At 45.4% G+C, this 19,123-nt stretch overlaps 1 long non-coding RNA gene across 3 annotated transcripts in view; it reads left to right on the top strand.

The window, feature by feature from the left end:
• LOC109282472 (uncharacterized) overlaps positions 1–8,923 on the top strand; it is a 40,817-nt gene extending 31,894 nt beyond the window's left edge. For 2 of the 3 annotated variants that reach the window (XR_009464325.1, XR_002089467.2), the window contains 3 exons: positions 2,584–2,687; positions 7,621–7,844; positions 7,952–8,923. This is a non-coding gene — a long non-coding RNA (uncharacterized LOC109282472). Of the gene's footprint in view, positions 1–2,583; positions 2,688–4,003; positions 6,512–7,620; positions 7,845–7,951 lie in introns of all 3 variants that reach the window. The other variant, XR_009464326.1, reaches the window with a different exon arrangement.
• Positions 8,924–19,123: the final 10,200 nt, after the last annotated feature.

Here is a 19,123-nt window from a genome sequence, read left to right as displayed (position 1 = left end):
CAGTGACTCTACTGCAGAGACTGAACGGTGAGCTGCTTATGAGAGCAAGGAGGCAATATAGAGCAATGAGAAGGCCCTGGTGAAAGCCAAGCTACACTGGAGACCCTGTGTCCTGGATTTAGAAGTTTGCCAGACAAACCACACACCATCGGTATGAGATACAGGGGCAAAATATTTTTATATTTAGAACAAAGATACGATAGCTCCACCCAGACCCTATAATAATGGAGTCAGTGAGTTAGGATAACCACAACAACAATAATCCATTGAATTTCCCATAGCCCTTTCACTGGCATTTGGGAGTACTTAAAAAACCTCACTATACCAGGAAGTAGATGATGCTGAGATCTTCCGTTTGAAGTAGAGCTGAATTCACACAGCAAGTTACTGCTAGAGCCAGGGAAAGAACCCAGGAATCCTGATACTCTAGCCCCTGCTTTAGTCCCTATATACGTTCCTTCCTCAAACTATTGGCACTAGTGATTATTGTGCGGGATGCACTTTCCCAAAGCGATAGCAGCCCACCAGTCTCCACATTTCATGCTACCTGCAACTGACAGTGGGACTCAGAAGAGACAAATCAGCAGGTTCTGGTGACACAGAGGGTGATCTTCTTCATAATGACACTCCACCTACAGGGAAAAGTGCCACAGTTGTTTTGCTGTATTTTTAGCATCGGCCAAAGCAACCCAGACAGACACAAATGCCTTGTATAATTCTTTGGACACCTTGGCATCTGAACCTTCTTCTGGTCCTGTATCCCTGTGTGCCTTACAATAATGTGATTAACTCCTTGCCTTTTCTGCATGATGAAGTGTGTGCGTTGGCAATGTGGAACAAGTAGAACAGTAGGTATTGACTCATTAAATCCTGTTTGACTGTTGTGAGTTCACAGTGTGACTTTCATAGTATCAAAGAGTTTATAAAGTGGCTGATTCCTGTTGCTGACCTTGTTCATTCTCTCTGGTCCTGTCTTTTTTTGTTCCTCCCTCAATCTTCTGGAAGACCAAGTATGGCTGTTATGCTCATATAAGTCTCCTCGGTAGATGGGATATTTTCCCCATGGATGCAGCCTGGTGAGCACTGAGCAGTGCAATGGAAAAGAGGAAATTAGGTTAAAGGTTCCTCAGGAGTACAGAAAGCAAGAACAGGTGCTACTATTGTCCCCTAGGAAGAGGAAAAACCTCTTGGAAAAGATCTTGTTCATCTTGAGATAGAGAATTTGATCTTCCTTTCTATCCATTCTGAGATGGATCAGGCTATTTCTCAATCTATGACATGCAGGAAATAGTGGGGCAACTGCCTAAGAGCAATAATTTCTCATAGTATCCAGGAGAGGAAGCTGTCAGCCAATGAAACATCATGAGTAGCTGGAAGTAGGAGCCACTTGAGACCTAAGTGAGAAAATAGCAGGCCCAGCCTAATCTTGCTTGTGCAGCATTAGCTTTCCAATGCTCGAGTGTGAGAGAAGTGGCTGAGAGCTGCTCTGGATTATTGCTGCTGCTCTTAAAATAAATCTGCACCAGGGGTCTCAGCAGAGAATTTCAATGCTATTTGGCATCTCTCTTCAGCCCAGATCAAATTCAGAGGCTTTGCAGAAAATAAAGATAACCTCATGAAATGCTTACTTGATCAGTTCCTTTTGTATAGAGAAAATTTGGTTTTATATTACACCTTTTATTCTCCAGGGCTTTTCAGTAGTGAGTTAAAGCCTGACAGTACAGTAACTGCCTCAGCAACCTCAGCAGCAGTGCTGTACTCAGCAAGAGTACACACAGCCCCAGATAAATGAGGCTTGATTCTTTGGTCTTGCACTTTGTATTGCCCATGCAAAGAGAGTCTAATGCCCAAGCCCACTGGGCATATTAAACCATTTTGGGTAAAGGATTGCCAAGGTGCAAGACGATAGAGAATCAGGCCTTACACAAGTGGTTCTCAAACTTTTTAGACTTGAGTCACCTCTTGGAAAATGCCATTTTTTAGTTTTCATTTTTTGACTAAGGCAAAATAATAGACTATTTTTCTGCTGCCAGGAACTCAGAAAGACCACAATAGGTCAGAATGTTTTTGTAACATTATGGATTCCTATTTGAAAGCTCTGGGTTTATCTATCTTGTGAACCATGTCTGCCCACCTAACAGTGCTGAAATGGCATGGCATCCCCTGGCACCGTTGAAAGAGTCTCAAGGTACCCCACGATGCTATGGCACCCTGGTTGAGAATCATTGCCTTAGATCTTCCTTTATGAAGAGGATGGGCATGATAAAAGCAAGATCCTACTATCTTAGAAGTGTAGAGTGAGGCCTTTGAACATTAGCCATTTGTGGCAAATGGGAGTACACTCTAAGATCTCATTCAGAAGAATGGTATGATTGCTGCTGAGGGCAGTGGGATACCCTGAGTGCCACTGTTGGGATAGGCCAAGAAGGTAAAGGATGGTTTCTTAAATCCTAGGATGTTTGTTCCACAGACACAGTAAGTACATATTGTCCAGCTCCTGGAATTATTCTTCAACAGAAAATCAATAGGCTTTCTCAAGCATTAAAGCGTTTACTTACATGTACCACCTGTTTTCTCTCCCAGGTTCTCTTCCTCCTGGTGTTGCCTTCCTGAGCACTGAAATGTAAGACAGCAGCTAGCATTACAGTACAGTGTACTTCAGACCCCCTCACTCCCAGAAGGCTTTGGTAAGAGAAAACTGATAACTGGGCCTTTCTAGCCCTAGTCATTCAGGGGGGGCAAGCAGGTTGTGATTCTTTGATCACAGAGCTGTTTGCTTCTTTTTTCCCCTGATACCAGACTACTATGTCTAATAATAGTGAACAAATTGAAGAGCTGTTGCCCACCTTGAGAGCTTCCATCCCAGGGCCCTAATCAAAGCAGGAGGATTATGTTTGGTAAAAAAACACAGTGTTTTCTTTTCTGGAACACTTTCATATTTCCATCAGAGTGCTTGCTGTTCATTGGCACATCTGATTGTGCAGCACTTCTAGGACCAAAACCCCACTTGGAGCTCAGAATTGGGAACGGGAACCCAGAGACTTGAAGCTCAGAGATAAAAGACCTACTAAATGACCTACTGCATCAGACTTGCTTTCAGTAGGAGGGAGTGGACTCTTTTATTTTAAGGTAGCTGGGTCTCTAAACAAGTACCAGGAAAGCACATGTTTACCATTCTGATACCAGCTTTCTGAGTTTAATTTTCCTGTCATTAATTTGCTGAAAATGTCAGTGATTTTTTTGAGGAAAAATCTAATGCAAAGAAGTTAACGTGTAGCCTGAAAGGGATTAGGTGATGCACTGTGAGGCACGGAGAGCCTTTTAAGGAGGAATTTCAGTTGGTTGTTCAGAGTTTCCTTCTCCAGAAGCAGCTAACAACATCATGCATTAATAAAGCACTATTAGTCCTGAAACTGAGCATACAGGGATTGTCAGCTCTGCCTTCAAAATACAGCTTCTCCCTGAAAGGCTGCTCTTTAAGACAGGAAGTCAAGGAGAATAAATGCCCAATTAAAATTCCTGAGAAGCAGCATGTAATTACCTGAGTTGGGATTCAGTCAGGATTCCTAGATTAATTCCTGCTCTAGCAAAAGGGTTGTTGAGGTCTTTAGTGATCAGCAGCTATGCCAGGGTTTTACACCTCTCTGAAAAGGCAACAGTGCAGCATCTCTGTTTATAATAGCACCATGATGAAGCTTTGCTTCGATATGGATCCTGAAGAGGAGAGCACTCCCTTGGATATGATCAGCACCATTTCCTACTGCACTTGGAAATCTGCCATTGTCTTATGCACCTTTCCTAAGCAAACTCTATAGGTTATAATGCTGACAGGCTCATACATAAGGTGGTAGTAGGGATGCAGGTATATCTAATGACTTGGAAGAATTATCTGAATGAGGAGGGGGTCAGAGATTTCTTGAGATCAGACTTTCTTTTGCAAGGTTTCCAGCTCTTCCTGGCTTTGCCAAGACATGCATCTTACTAGAGTAACCTTTTATGACAGCATCTGGGAACTTCTGCTTGAGGCTGGATGCAGGAGGCTCAGAACAAACTGTACATAGAACAGCTGGAGGCTCAGCATGACTGCTTACTGGCTATACTGCAGTCCCGAATCCTCATGGTGCTCAATGCGGTAGGTATGTCCCTTCAGAGTCATGTCCCTGGCTATCCTCGATGTCAGAGTATGTAGTATGAAGAAGTGTTGGTGTGCTTACATTGGCAGTATGCTGCTTCTGTGCTGAGGGAATTCTCCTTTGGTCCTACATAGTTTTTTTGTTGTACACACATGCTTCTTTGGCTGAGCACAGAGTCAGCCCAGATGTGTTGCTGAGCACACAACTTAAATTGGAATTGGAATTGCAGAAATTCCCATATAGTATGGTAATCTAAAGTCCTCAAATGGTTTTATTGTTAAAATGAACAATTCTCTATATCATTAAGCACAGTATTCAAAAAAATAATGCTAAGCCACGTAACCCTTCTGGGGCTGAGTCACCTCAAGAGTCAGATTTAGCTTTCTCTGATGCATTTGACTCCAGCTTTAGAGTTCATATCGCTTATTGATTTAATTTTTCCTCTTCCAATTATTAAATACTTCAGAATTACCTTAACAAACAAGGCACCTTGTTGCCAGGCTTGTCTTTTCTGTTTGGATTTGGTACCTATTAAAGAGAGATTGAGAGCTTTGTGAGGAAAGTGGGAGTGAAAAGGTCTTCAAAATAGGAGGGAGATTCCTTAACTTTCTGGTCCTAGGAGGCCTGCTTAGTCCTGCAGAGGAGAGCATTTTGGAATTTTTGATTGGGGGTCTTTTACTTTGTTCATCCCTAAGGAGCAAGGCACGTTGGAAGGTCTGGCTGTTCCTTCTCAGTGTAATCTCCAATGTCCAGCACAAATTCATTGGCTCAGTGCAGGAATAACTGAGTGAAATCTGTGTGCAGCTCTAGACCTTCCTTGCCTTGGAGGAATAAATGGCATCTTCTGTCTCTATCTGTTAATTTCAGACCTTATTCAATCACATTCTTTGAGAACAATCTCCGTTTCACCATCAACCCCAACTTTTAAAGTTAATTGGGGCGTGTGAGGTATAAATAGACTTTGGACCAGATGGAAACTCAGTTGTAATTTATAGCTCGCTGAGCCATCACATGTTCCATTTGTACTCTGAACAAGGGCACCATTAATTATTTCTCTGTCCAGGCAGTTAGGTTACAACAATGATATCCAAGAAGAAGGCCTAAGTATAGCCAGGTTGCAACATTTTTGCTAAATGAGCTAGACTGTGCAGACCCACCTGCTGTTTTAAGTCCACAGCATAGCTTAACTTTTCTGCACTGGATGTTTTAGTATGGGCCTAAGTCTCTGGGTCACATCTACCACTGGAACAAAAATCAGAGTAGCTGTTCAGAAGGCAAGAGCACTGTGCTGATTTGCAACCATGGAGGAGCTGGTCCTCCGCTTTAAAAAACAAGTAACAGCAATAATGGAGGGATTTGCCTCCATAGTTGTATTTTCTTACCACTTATTGTCTTGTCCTTTGAGAACAACACATGTATATATGTCCCTTGGGTGTGAAATGAAGCCTTCAGTGGGGGACACAAACATGAAAGATGTTTATTTCCATTAAGGATCACTCAAAAGTGTCCTGCATCACTCTGGAATGATCCCTGACTTTCTGCCTGTTTTCACTTTTGGGCTTCAGAATAGAAACAGTCCTCAGACAGGGGGAAGGTCCTTATCATGAGACGTTTAAGCCAGAGAGGAATAAGCAGAGGGGAGTCCTTCCCTAACGAGGCTTCTTCTCAATTCAAACAAGTGTAGAATACAAAGAGACAAAAGCAAATGCAGACCCAAAGCAAACAGCTGCATACGTACACACACACATACATAAATACATACATATATGTGTAATATATATATGTGTGTGTGTATGTGTAATATGTGTGTGTGTGTTTATGTATGTAGTTCTCTATGTATCCAGGTATTCGCTATTAACCTCGTCATATGTAATATGCTGGCTGCACTCTTCTTTCCAAGTACACCAGCTGAGAAACACTGAGAAAGCTTTCCAGAGAGAGCAATTTATCTTTCTTACCTGGAGAAAACCCACAGAAGAGGCTTTGCACTGTTTATCCTCTACAGATCACAAAGCAAGCTGGAAATACAGCTTTTCATCAATGACAATGACAAACTTCCTGGGGTATTTCGATACCATCATCCTCTTTCTGTTTGTAAGAGGGAGCCAGGGGCTTCTGTTACTTTAAAGGAGAGACTGCAGCAGAAAGAGCCCCAGCCAGCTGAACAGAGGTTAGCTGCAGGAGGGAAGACAACAAGGCAACAACAGCCCTGTAGGCAGTAAGTTTCCCATCAAGATGAGGGGATGCACCTGCAGCTGGTCAGTCAACATCTGACCAGAAGGGGAGGAGCACAGGGGTTATAAACCTGGGCTCCTGAGATAGAGTGGTAGTTTAGCCCTGAAGTCTGCAGAGAAAGGAGCTCCTGCCAGGTCAGGTTGGTAGGTATGATGACGACCCAGAGAGGGCACCTGGAGTTTAAAGTGGTTGCTTGTTTTTTTGTTCTAATTTAGACCAGAGGATAGGGTGTGGCTGATAGGGGTGGATTGGATGCCACAGGGTTTGAGACCTGGTGGGCTGAGTGGGGCAGAAGCCCAAACACTTTAGAAAGAGGCAGAACTGAGACCAGCCTTGCCCTGGGTCAGAAACAACATGGGGACTGAGTTGAATCAAGATCAGCTTTGCTCTGGGTCAGGGATACCATGGGGGTTGACCTGCATCAAGAGCAGCCTTGCCCTAGATGAGGGACACTGTGGGGGTGGCTTAGGCTGGGCTGAACCATGATCAGCCTTGCCGTGGTTTAGGGACTCCAGAGGGACTGAGACAAGCAGTAAGATGGGGCTGAGGGGCCCACAGACCAGATACCCAGAGAGGGCTGAGGCTGGGACAGCTAGGCCTGAATTGCTGGGCCAGGGCTGAAACCCTTACAGCTGGGGGGTGGGAAGAAACGGGAGGGGAGGTAAAGCCACAAGGGCTGAGGCCTCTACAAAAGAACTAAGTTGTAGATGGAGTATTGCCTATGAGGCATAGGCATGGGCATGGACATGACAATGGGGTGGGAGGAGGCCACAATTAAGAGCCATTCAGGCCATGGATGGTAACCACTGGCTCAGTACCAGCTAGGCACCAGTAGGTCTGCCAGAGTGTGAGAGGCACCCATGGGAACTGCATGGCTTTGGCCAGTGGGCAGAGGGTCTATTGATCATGAGAGATGAGTCAGGTTGGGCAAAGTACCAGTGAGGGTACCCTGGGACTCGGGGGGGGGGGGGGGGGGGGCAGCCTCCCAACTAATCACAAAGAAACGTCAAGACGTAGCAGATGAGAGAAACGGGTTTATAGAGAGGACCAGGAGTATGTGTAGGATTAAAATGGCCATAATGGGTGCCACAGCTGCCCCAGGGCCTATCCTGATATACTATACACGTGCCAAACTCGGAGAGAATCTGTCTGTAGCAGTTTCAAAGACACGGGAAGGAAGGAGCTGCAGGACACTACAGAATAGGACAGCTCCTCAGGCGTGTTGCAATAACGATTGCTTTTTATGTTGCAGAAGGATTGTGACATCTCCATACAAAGAATCATGCAAAGCCAAAGGGCTGAACCTGTACCATTCACGTGCTACAGGTATATATTCACTGAAGCAGCCGAATGCTATTATTACTCAACAACCTTTACTGAAATGGAGTAAGGCACATTCTTGGGCCCTGAAACTCCTAGCTGACATTAGGAGATGCACCAGATCAGGGGCAGGCTGCCCTGGCTGACCAGAATCAGGTTGGTTTGAGGAAGGGAGGAAACCCTTTCATAGAGGGTTGATGGGGTTGGGAGTGGCGTGTTTGAAAGCTGTGGTTGTATGAAAAAAGGGTGTTTGTTTTTTCTAGCTGAAATAAGAGGGAGTTCCAGGAAGACAGACAGGGAAGCAGGAAGGCAAGTAATGGGGGAAGGATGTGAAAGGGAAGGAGGAGGAAATGAATGCTCCTGTTTCAGTGACTTAAGGCTGCCTGTAACTGGAGTTGCTTGATACCTTCACACCCCTGGACCTTCTTTCAGCTGTCTTTGCACCTCACAATTGTGTGATGGCTTCACAGAAGAGAAGACCTCCTGATGTTTGGAGCTCCAGAAGGACATTTCTTCCCTACTGCCACCCTCATTTTACTGTGTTCTTTTAAAACAACTTAAGCAAACCAGGAGCTTTTGATTTGCTCTGGAAATTCTGGTTTATAAAAGTCCAATGGATTCTGTATGAAGCCATTAAAGAACAACCTACCTGTGAGTGATCTAAATTACCGTGAGGCTACAGTTGAAATCGGAGCACCATGTTCATCACCAATTCACTAGACTGACCGCAATAAAAGTAAACCCTTGCCCAAAGAGCTGACAATCTCCATGGACAAGATGAACGTTGAGCAGGAGAAAGAGGATAGGCATGCATCCTTTCATGAATGAGGAAAACAAGGCACAAGAATCTTGAGACTTGCCCAAGGGAGCCAGGCAGAGCCCAGGACTGAACTCGCATCTCCTGAGTACTAGTCAGGTGCTATAACCACATAGACCAACCTTTCTCTTGTATAAGGCTTGGAAAAAATTCACTACTAAGAGATATACTCTATCCCCTGGGAGCTGCATTGTTCCAGAAAGAGGTACCAGTAGAGACCAGATGCTATGTACTTACAAATGCCCTTCCCCAACTTCATGAATCTAGGGAAAAGAGTTCCCATCCATTACAACACAGTCATTTGAAGAATGACTTTCAGTTACACTGATCATTTGGCACCTGCCACAGTAATAAAATGAGAACATAAATTGGAGTAAGGTGTTGCTTTCCTCAATAATAAATATATTCTTTACATTTACTGCAGGGCTTGGTTGACCTGACATGTATTTTCAGTGTCACACATGCATTGCCAGACAGCAGAAAGCTCTTGACCCAAGAACTTTCATAGAAGCTCCTGACATCAGCCAAATAAGCCTTACAATTACAGAAGCCACAATTTGAGATCTGAAAACACCCAGCTAAGCTTGATAAAAGGTATCAGACTTGGGAACAATGCATAGGGAGAATTTAATCTAGTAGTGAATGCAGTTCTTTGTCGGGAAAGATTGCACTTTTGATGAAGAGCCAAACGGCTGTATAAAGTTTCCATTAATTCTTTCTATTTCCAGTATTACCTTATGGCTGTTCTGGGATGAAATCCTGTTTTTAATGATCAGCATTAATTCAGAAAAAATAGCTCTGATTCTCTCAAATGGGCAAACCTGAAGAAAATGGTTTTGGATCTGATCTGGGATGCTAACGATTTAAAGCTCACGGCACTGGCCTTTAATTAAAAGCACATCATTTTTCAGAAAATGCCAAGGAAAAAAATGGCATGTTCATAGTATTCCTAAGAGAAGATTAAAGCAGTTGCTTCTATTTTTGTTCTAATTTAAACCAGAGGAACATCTGCATATGCACTCTCCTGCATGCACAAAGGCATCTACATAGTTTCATGAACGCTTGTCTCCATTCATGTGTGCAGGGATTCCTGTGCACACAGACACGGGTATATACTCAATGGATTTATTTTCTGTCACTCTAAGCATCAATCTTCAACAGTCATTTTTAGGTCCTGATTATTTCAGTGCAATTAAATTTGGAAGACAGATACTTCATTTTACCCATGCAAAGAAGAGGTTGGTAATTCCCATTAAGGTGATTGTCCTCCTGGAGCATATAGGACTCCTGTTCATGAACACTGCTCATGAACATGTTCATAAGGAAAGAATAACGAAGTGAAAAACCCAGGGCATTTATCTGTGGTACTCCTGCTACAAATTGTTTTCAAGGCCTCGTTCTCATTTTGTTTTCTCTTCTCTTTTCATCATCTTCTTCCTATTTAGGAGATAGTGGTGCCTCAAGGTCAGAGAAGAGATCTGTGAGCCAGGGTTGTGTGACCTTGGTGAAGTCAATTAGAGTGCTTGTACACGTGAGGCCATTGCCATGTACATGTAATGAAAATGTCACTTTGTGTGGCTTAATGGCATCACACTGTACACGTGTAAGAGTTTTGGGGGTTTTAAATGAGTTTGTATCATTACAAACTAAACTACATCCCAATGTTGCAAATTGCAATGATACAGCTGTCAGCTTGCCCCCCCACCCTGGCCCCAGGAGAGGCAGGCAGAGTCTGCAGACAAAAAGGATTGGGCCCCTCGCTGCTTCTGCTTTCAGCAGGCTCCTGTGGCTGGCAGAATGCCTGGGACAACCTGGGAATGGGCTGGCTTACTCTTGGGGCAGCGTGGGAAGGCAGCAGGAGGGCAGCTGGGTTTGCTGGTAGCCAGAGAAGGTGGTGAGGACAGTGCATGGGGCACTGGAAGTCCAGGAGGGCTTGGGGAAACATTGGATTGGGCAGCTCCGAGCTGGGGCTGCACCTAGACAGCTGCTGGCAGGCCAAGCAGCCACTGAGCTGCAGGCGGCCCCAGTCCTTCCTTCTGTGGCAGCAGTATCCCTAGAGGCTGCCCAGCCGGGCTGCTAGCAGGCCAGGTGCTGCCCCAGCTTGGGGTCAGGGAAGACTTGGATTGGGCTGGGTGTTGCCTCTAAGCTGGGGCAGCACCCAGACCACTAGCAACCTGCCTGGGGGTACCATTGCTGTGAAGGGAAGGGCCAGGGCCCCCACACAGCTCAGGGGCTGCTCAGCCCGCTGGCAGTTCACTCCCTGGCTGTGAGCAGGCTCCAGCCCCCTGCCCTTCCCTCCCCACAAAAAAACGATTGGCCCCCTCATTGTAACATGACAGAAAAATTGAAACAGTTGGTTTCAATTAAAAACCCACTGTTTCAATTTAGGGGGCATAATAAAACCCTGAGGACTAAACCCCTGTCATGTACAAGCACCCATAGAATCAAAGGACTGGAAGGAATCTGTAAGATCATGAAATCTGGTCCCCTGCCATGGGCAGGAGGTTATTGAGCTCAAACAAGCTCGACGAGGTGCTTGTCCAGCCTCCTCTTGAACACCTCCAAGGATGGTGACTGCACCACCCCTGCTGGGAGTGTGTTCCAGATTCTAGATATCCTGATGGAAAAGTTTTTCCTAATGTCCAACTTAAATCTTTCCTCAGTTAGCTTGTGCCTGTTGGTCCTCGTCCTCCCTGGGTGTGCCTTGCTGAAGAATTGCTCCTCTAGAACTTGGTGTTCACCCTTGACATACTTGTAGGCAGCTGTCAAGTCATCTCTTAGTCTTCTCTTGCTCAGACTGAACAAACCCAGTTCCTGGAGTCTCTCCTCATAGGGCCTGTCCTCCAGGCCCCTGATCATATGGGTGGCCCTTCTCTGTTCCCTTTTGAGCTTATCCACATCCTTCCTGAAGTGCGGTGCCCAGAACTGGACACAGTACTCCAGCTGCAGCCTCTCCAATGCTGAATAGAGCAGGAGGAGCACCTCTCTGGATCTGTTCACAGCACACTGGTTGATACATGACAGAGTTCTGTTTGTCTTGCTGGTGGCTTCGTCGTACTGTTGGCTCATATTTATCTTCTGGTTGATTGCCATCCCCAGGTCCCTTTCAGATGCAGTGTCAGCCAGTGGATCGCCACCCATCGTATAGTTGTGCTGAAGGTTCTTCCTACCCTGATGAAGGACCTGGCACTTGTCCCTGTTGAACCACATCTGATTGTGTTCAGCCTATAGGACCAGTCTGTCAAGGTCATCCTGGATCCTTACCCTATCCTCAGACATGTCTGCGTTTCCCCACATCTTGATGTCATTTACAAACTTAATCACTGCGGTTTCCACACCTTCATCCAGTCATTGATAAAGATGTTAAAGGGCATGGGCCCAAGCACTGATCTCTGGGGGGACACCACTGGAGATGGCCCTCCAGGGTGAGGCCATCCCATCGATTACAACTCTCTGGGATCGGCCTCTGAGCCAATTGCCAACCCACCTCACTATAGACTGGTCTAGGCCAGTACCCTCCAGTTAATTAAAAGGATCTCATGTGAAACAGTATCAAAGGCCTTGCTGAAGTCCAGGTAAATGATGTCAGTCTCATGCCCCTTGTCCAGCTGGTTAGTTACGTAGTCATAAAAGGATACCAGATTTGTTAGGCATGCCCTAACCATGACAAAGTTGCTCTGGTTGCTTCTTAATATCCCACCAGTTACAAGCTTGTGGTTGATGGCCTCCTTAACAATTCTTTCAAAGCTTTTTCCCAGAACCAAGGTTAGACTGACCAGTCTGAAGTTTGCAGGGTCATCCCTCTTCCCTTTCTTAAAGATGGGTAACATTAGCCCTCTTCCAGTCATTTGGTATCACTCCCAAGTTCCACAACTCTTCAAACAGCTTTGCCAGAGGCCCTGCTATGAGCTCAGCCAGTTCTTTCAGGACTTTTGGATGCAGGTCATCTGGCCCAGCAGACTTGAACAAGTTCAAGTGTTCTACGAGTACCCTCACCTCTTTGGGACTGATTTCATGTAGGCTGTTGTCTTCCCCATACTCCCTGGGCCTCTGGACAGGTGAGCAGCTCCCATCTGATTTCAGGAACACCAATGTGAAGTAAGCATTTAGGAGCTCTGCCTTTTCATGGGGATCAACTATGGGCTGCCCCCCAAAATTTAGTAGGGGTCCCAAAGTGGAACTTGATTTTTTTCTTGCTCCCTATGTAATTATAGAAGAACTTTTTGTTGTCTTTATTTCAGATGCCAGCTTGATCTCCATGCCTGCCTTGGTTTTCCATGTCTCATACATGCAGACTCTGACCATGTGATTGTACTCCTTTCTGGATGCTGAACCATTTTTCCATTGCTTGTATGCTTCTTTTTTCTTTTTCAAAAGCTCCCTGATGTCCCTGTTGAGCCAAGCAGTTCTTTTTGGCCCCCTCCTGCTTTTTGACCATGTGGGGATGGCCTCTTTTTGAGCAGTGAGAATTGCCCCCTTAAGGAAGCTCTACCGATCCTGAAATCCAAAGTTGACCAGTTGCTGGTTCTGGAGGGCCCTTCTAACTGACTCCTGAGTTTACCAAAGTCTGTCCTTCTGGAGTCTAGGACTTCTGTTCTACTGGCTGAATTCCCAGCCTTTTGGTGGATGATGAGCCTAATCAAGTTGTGGTCATTTTTGCCCAGATTACCTCCAATCTTCAGGTCATCTATCATGTCTTCCCTTTTGGTCAGCACTAAGTCCAGAGTGGCTTTACCCCTAGTCAGTCCTTCTACAGCCTGTGGCAAGAACAGGTTGTTGATAGCTGCCAGGAAGTTGGTTGACCTGCTGGAGCTAGCTGAATGCTCTTCCTAACAGATGTCAGGGTAGTTGAAGTCACCCATGACAATCAGGTGTTTGGTGCTGGCTGTCTCCATCAGTTCCCTGAAGAATGCCTGATCACTCTCCTCTTCTTGGGATGGAGGCCTGTAGTGTACTCCTACCATCAGGTCCCTCTCTTCTGAGCCCCATAGTATCATGACCCAGAGGGTCTCAAGGAACCTCTCCCTGCAATCAAACATGACCTGCAGGGTGGGGTACTGCTCTTTGACATAGAGGGCCACTCCTCCTCCCTTCTTTCCAACCCAATCCTTCCTATAGAGCCTACAGCCCTCAATGTCCACTGCCTAATCATACGTATCAACCCACCAGGTCTCCATCAGCCCAGTGAGGTCAAATTCCTCATCTGCCAGAAGGAGTGCTAGTTCATTCTGTTTGTTGCTCATGCTTCTGGCATTCCCAAAGACACCTGATTTCACCCCTAGTTGCCTCAGGTTTTCCGTCCCACTTCAAATGCCTCGGTGGATTGGTACTTATTGGTCCTTTTCTTGAAAATCCTTCCTTGGGTCATCTTGGCCAGAGGATTTGTGTACAGCAGTGAAATCTACCCTCTCTTCTGTGGACATGCCTAGTTTAAAGCCCTCCTCAGCAAGTTGGTGATTCTCATAGAGAAGAGCTTCTTCCCTCTGCCTGTGGGGTGAATAATGTCTCTCTCATGTAGGCCATTGAACTGCATATCAAGGTCGAGGAATCCAAAATCAACATGGCGGCACCATCTCTGAAGCCTTTGGTTGACTTCCTCAATGCACTCCTCCCTCTGATGACCATGGTCTCTAACTGGGAGGACTGAGGAGAAGACCATTACTTTGACCATTAGACTGAAGAGAAGGCCATTAAATTGAGGAGAGACATTACTTTACAGTTAGGGCTGCCAGGCTCTGGAATGGGCTCCCAAGTGAGGTGGTGCTCTCTCCTACCTTGGGGGTCTTCAAGAGGAAGCTGGACAGATATTTGACTGAGGTAATATGACCCCAGTACCCATTCCTGACCGGGGCAGGGGGTTGGACCTGATGATCTGTTTAGGTCCCTTCCAACCCTATGATACTATGATACCACTTGTGCTCCTTGTCCCTTGAGCTTTTACCCCCATGGACTCATGATTCTCCTGGGGTTGTTTTTTGTTATGTCATTGGTGCCTGTGTGGAAAAGGAGCATGGGGTAGTAGTCTGTAGGACAGACCAGCTTTGGGATCCTCATCATTACATCTCAGATCCTGGCTCCTGGAAGGCAACAGACCTCTCGAGTTAAGGGGTCAGGACAACAAATGGCACCTTCTGTTCCCCGCAGCAAGGAGTCTCCTATCACAATTACTCTTCCTTGCTTCCTTGGTGGGAGCAGCTGTTTCTGTCCTATCTTTGGTGTGGAGGATGCAGACACCTTGTCTGTTGATGGTACAAGGACTGCCATAGAGTCAATCTATACTCAGAAATCACACTGTGTTAGCACACAGCTTACTAGCATGATGTAAAGTGGTCACACCTATGCCCTTAGAAATACTTAGGTAATCAGTGAGTGCTAGGAACCTAAATACTTTTGATGACCTTGATTTGGGTATTTTTCCTCGTGTTAGCTGACACACATTCTAATACTGAGTGATCTTCCATTGTGGACAAGTTTTTGTTGACTTTTTATCAGAGGTGCATTTCCAATGAAGTCAATAGGCATATTTACACCATTTGGGGTGAGGTAAAGGTTCGTCCATAGTTGTCCTTAGCCACGCACACTGTCCCACCCTGTCTGAATTACCTGGCTGTAACAATCTGTGTGAAGTAGTCAGAGACAAATAGTTGGCAGATTGACTTTTTCCTGGAACAGGGACAGGTAACTTAAATGGGCCTTTCTGAGAATGAATGCTGGCATTCACTCCACACTGAAAATCAGGCCATTATGCTCAACTGTTGCCTAAATTTGGTCACCTCTGCAACAGAAACAGTACATCACAAGCTGCTTTCTCAGGCTGTTTTGTGAAATTTTATGAAATGCTTCCTCATAAAAGGAGCTACGTAAAGGAAAAGTATCTTTCTCTTATTCCCTCTCTATGGATATCTGGTCTCCTTCTGTGTTATTCTTTATCTTACTGCATTGATAAATGCAGTGAAATTCACACCCAGTTCTTCCCCTCCTTAAACCTATTTGAGAACAAATAAAAGCAGGGAAATTAAAGTGTGAATGGGTCCAGAACCTAAAGATCTTATTAAATTGACTTGCCAATTGGTTTTAATGAGAGAAAGCTATAAAAAGCAAATTACAGATGAAATGAAAATCCTGTCAGGATAAACAATGTATGGCTACACACCCAGTCTCTCATGCAAGGGAGGAAGAGATTTGACTTGATCAGTCATTTTGACTTCCTATGCCAGTGCCCTATAATGCCTTAACATTTGGCTCCTGTCCCAGGGCCTAGTGTACAGCCAACTATCACTCTGCCACTAAGCCCTGGGTTTTACTCATTCATGAGCTTGTTGATAGGGCAATCATTACCGTGCAAGTATCTCTGCTTGTTATCTGATACCAAGGGATCACAGATTGCTGCACAGAGCTGCAGCTAATCTGCGGGCATTCATTGCCAACTGCAGAGCAGAAGTTACCTGTTAATCTTCTTTATCTATGAAGAGATACAAAGAGATTAGCGTCTCAGCAGAAAGAAGAGATGCAGCCTTTAATTGGGAGAATAGAGCTCTTGGCCAGAGAGCACAGGCTTCTTGGTTCTCAGAGGGTGTTCTAGCAATTGTGGAGAACCCTGACATCAGATGACTATAAGGGCATCTTCGTGCTACTGTTCAGCCCTGTCCTCCAAGAAGTTCTGCCTAAGAATAACCCCTGAAATAGAGATGGTGACAAGGGCTTTTAAAATGTTTTCGGTGTTTAATGCCCAGTTAACAGAAACTGTTTTATCCTCTAATCAGGGATGAAGTCTGAGTCACCCATCTGAGGTACTGGGGGATGGAGTAGGGTCCTTCATAAAGTGGTCAGTCCCAAAAGAACAATGCATTCTAGCCCTGCTTGGGTGCTTCCTGCCCGCCTCACAATCCAGTGCTCCTTTTCATGGTTTGCTGTATTGTACCCAACGGGCTCTGAACTCCAGTTAATGGGTAACAGTAGCCTTCAATGTGGAGCTGAAACAGCTGTCTCCAGCCAAGATTTCTGATTTGCCATCTTTAAGCAATAACATACCCAAAAGCACATCTTTATTGCTCAAACCCCTCAGCTGTCAAGGGCAGGCAAAACCATCAGTTCATTTACACCAGACTCCAGCTTCTTAGATATTTGTGTGCATGTCTCCCTGTGTACACATAACCAAACAGTGCCTTCAAGGCTGACAGCATGGGTATCTGCAGTCTTAGCTAACAAGCCAGGTTTTGCAGCTGTCAGCTGTAATCATTCATGTTCACGATGGCTTTGCCATGTGAAGGACGTGAGTCATGACACACATCACCAAGTGTATTAAGCATGTATGTGCCTATGTGTGCATACACAAATGAGTACAGTGTCTGTGTGTGTGCTTACATAGGTGTGTCTCCTTGTATGTTGGTGCATGCATGTGCATGTCTCTGCATGCATGTGTGTGTATATTCCCTTAAGTGTCAGGTAGACTGCTGTTTCGTGATAAGCAATCTACTAAAGATATTAAACAATTAATATTAGCATGAACTGAAATAGCCAAGACACCTATATAATCTTTACAGAGGAGTGCACCATTATTTTTGGGCTATCCTTTGTCATTATCATTCTGTTATCTCCTCCTGTTGTTCTGGCCTTGGAGGATAAACTCTTATGGGCAGGGAGTCTATCAGTTGATGCTGTGAGCCCAGAGCACATCTGTCATTCTATGTCCATAATAAGTAATGAGGGGTGGCATTAGACTCATGTGAAGTAGGCCTGGCCAGACACACGTTGTGCCCAGTCAGCCTGCCTGGCATGCATTGGCACCGCTAGCCTTCTCCTCCTTATATGAGGCAGATGGGAAGCTGGGCCAGAGCCGCACATGCATGGTCTCTGTTTTATTTCTCCAGAGAGGAGAGGACCAGGCACAATTAGCCACAACATTTATCTTTTGCCTGACTAATAAATCCAAACACATGGCTGTCATTTCTTAATCTGCGAGAGGCATATATTTGTGCAACTTGAATATTTGATTTATATTTAGCGTCATTAAATATATCGCTGAGGCCACAAGAGCTGGGAGTTGTGAACCTGCAGCTGGTGACAGGGAACTGTGAAACAGAGTTTGGCTTCAATTATATCATGCCTGCAGGGCAGGAGCCTGCAGTGTTTGGAAAGGAGAAAACTGCTTCTTTCTTCTCCTGAGGCCAGTTTGGTAGCAAGGTATTCATTTAAGTGCACTAGCCTGACTCACTAATAGACCATCGGTGGATTCAAATTGAGATAGTGGGTGTAAATAGAGGCTGCAAATCTAACAAATGCCCATCAAGGGATCATAATAATCTAGATTAAGGTCCTGGAGAAAGCAACAGAAGAGAAGAGCATCCTGTAGTTTTAAGACACTCCTGGGTTCTAGCTTCTGCCAGAGGGTGACTGCAGGGCTTGGGGACAGATCAGGAAAGAGCTACAATGTAAAATGCCCAGTGAGCTGGATCAGATTCTGAAAGTATCTCTGGGTACAAGATCAGAGACTACTGAAGAAGAGCAGGTCTTTCAGAGAAAGTAATTATGCTATTAACAGTTTACCTGGCTTTTCTGGTGCTGGGTAGCGAGAGCCAGCTTTAGGGGCAAACAGAGCTAACTGCCCTTTGTCAGTAAAAGCTACTGAAGAAGCAGATCATCCCCTTCTCCTGGTATTGATAGCCACTGTCTACGGCATCAGGCACAATTCTGAGGCAGAAAGATGTGAGAGTCACTTGACCTTTGCCCTTGCAAAGGTCAGCCAGAGTCAGTAAGGGCTCAGCCCAGCAAGCTGTTCAGTCCTGGGGCCACTATCCACCAAAACACTCGAGCATATGTTTAACTTTTAGCAGAGCAAGGATCCCAATTAGGTCAATGTCCAGGCAGTGTGGTCTTGTGGACACTGGCCTGGGATTTAGGAGACTAGGCTTCTATTTCCTGGCTCACACTCTGGTCCGTTGGGTGATCTCAGGCAAGTTGCTTTACTGCTCTGTGCCACAGTTTTCCCATATGTGAAATGGGGATCATGATACTAGACTTCCTTTGTAAACTGCTGTGAGCTCCATTAAGGAAAAGAACCGGGTGCTGTTAGTATTACTTGGATACTTAAAGTTAAGTAATGTGCTTACCAGTTTCTCTGGCTTGGGTTCTTTGTCCTCACCACCGGACAGGATCAAGCCCCAGATACAGAGACTCATATTACATGGGCACATGGCTTTCACTCCGAGAGCAAAGATTAGAGATTCTGTGCCCCAAGGAGCTGATAGAAGAATGATCTGTTTTGAGCTGCTGGGTTCTGCAAGCTTCCTGCTGCTGTGAGGCATTAGCTGGGTTTGCAGGTGCCCTGCTGGGGCTGACTTGGTTCTGGATGATGAGTCAGTAAATGATTTGTTTCCTTTCACCTCTCCTACCAGTGCGACCTCACCCGCTGGGTCTTATTGGCTTTTTCATGAGTCACTGCCCATATGAATTGTGGTATGAACCACAGGATTATTTGCACTAATACGATGCTTGAAGGCTGGGACAGTAGGTTGTATTCAGATGGAATTCATTTCCATTTCTCAAACTGTCCTTGGAAATGGCTGATTTCAGCTTGTGCAAGGTGCCAGGGAGCACCCATCTCCTTTCCACCCCCACC

Source organism: Alligator mississippiensis, chromosome 9, assembly GCF_030867095.1.
Source record: "Alligator mississippiensis isolate rAllMis1 chromosome 9, rAllMis1, whole genome shotgun sequence".
Lineage (NCBI taxonomy): Eukaryota > Metazoa > Chordata > Crocodylia > Alligatoridae > Alligator > Alligator mississippiensis.
Note: the sequence above shows the minus strand (reverse complement) of the source record. Positions and strands in the feature narration are given on the sequence as shown.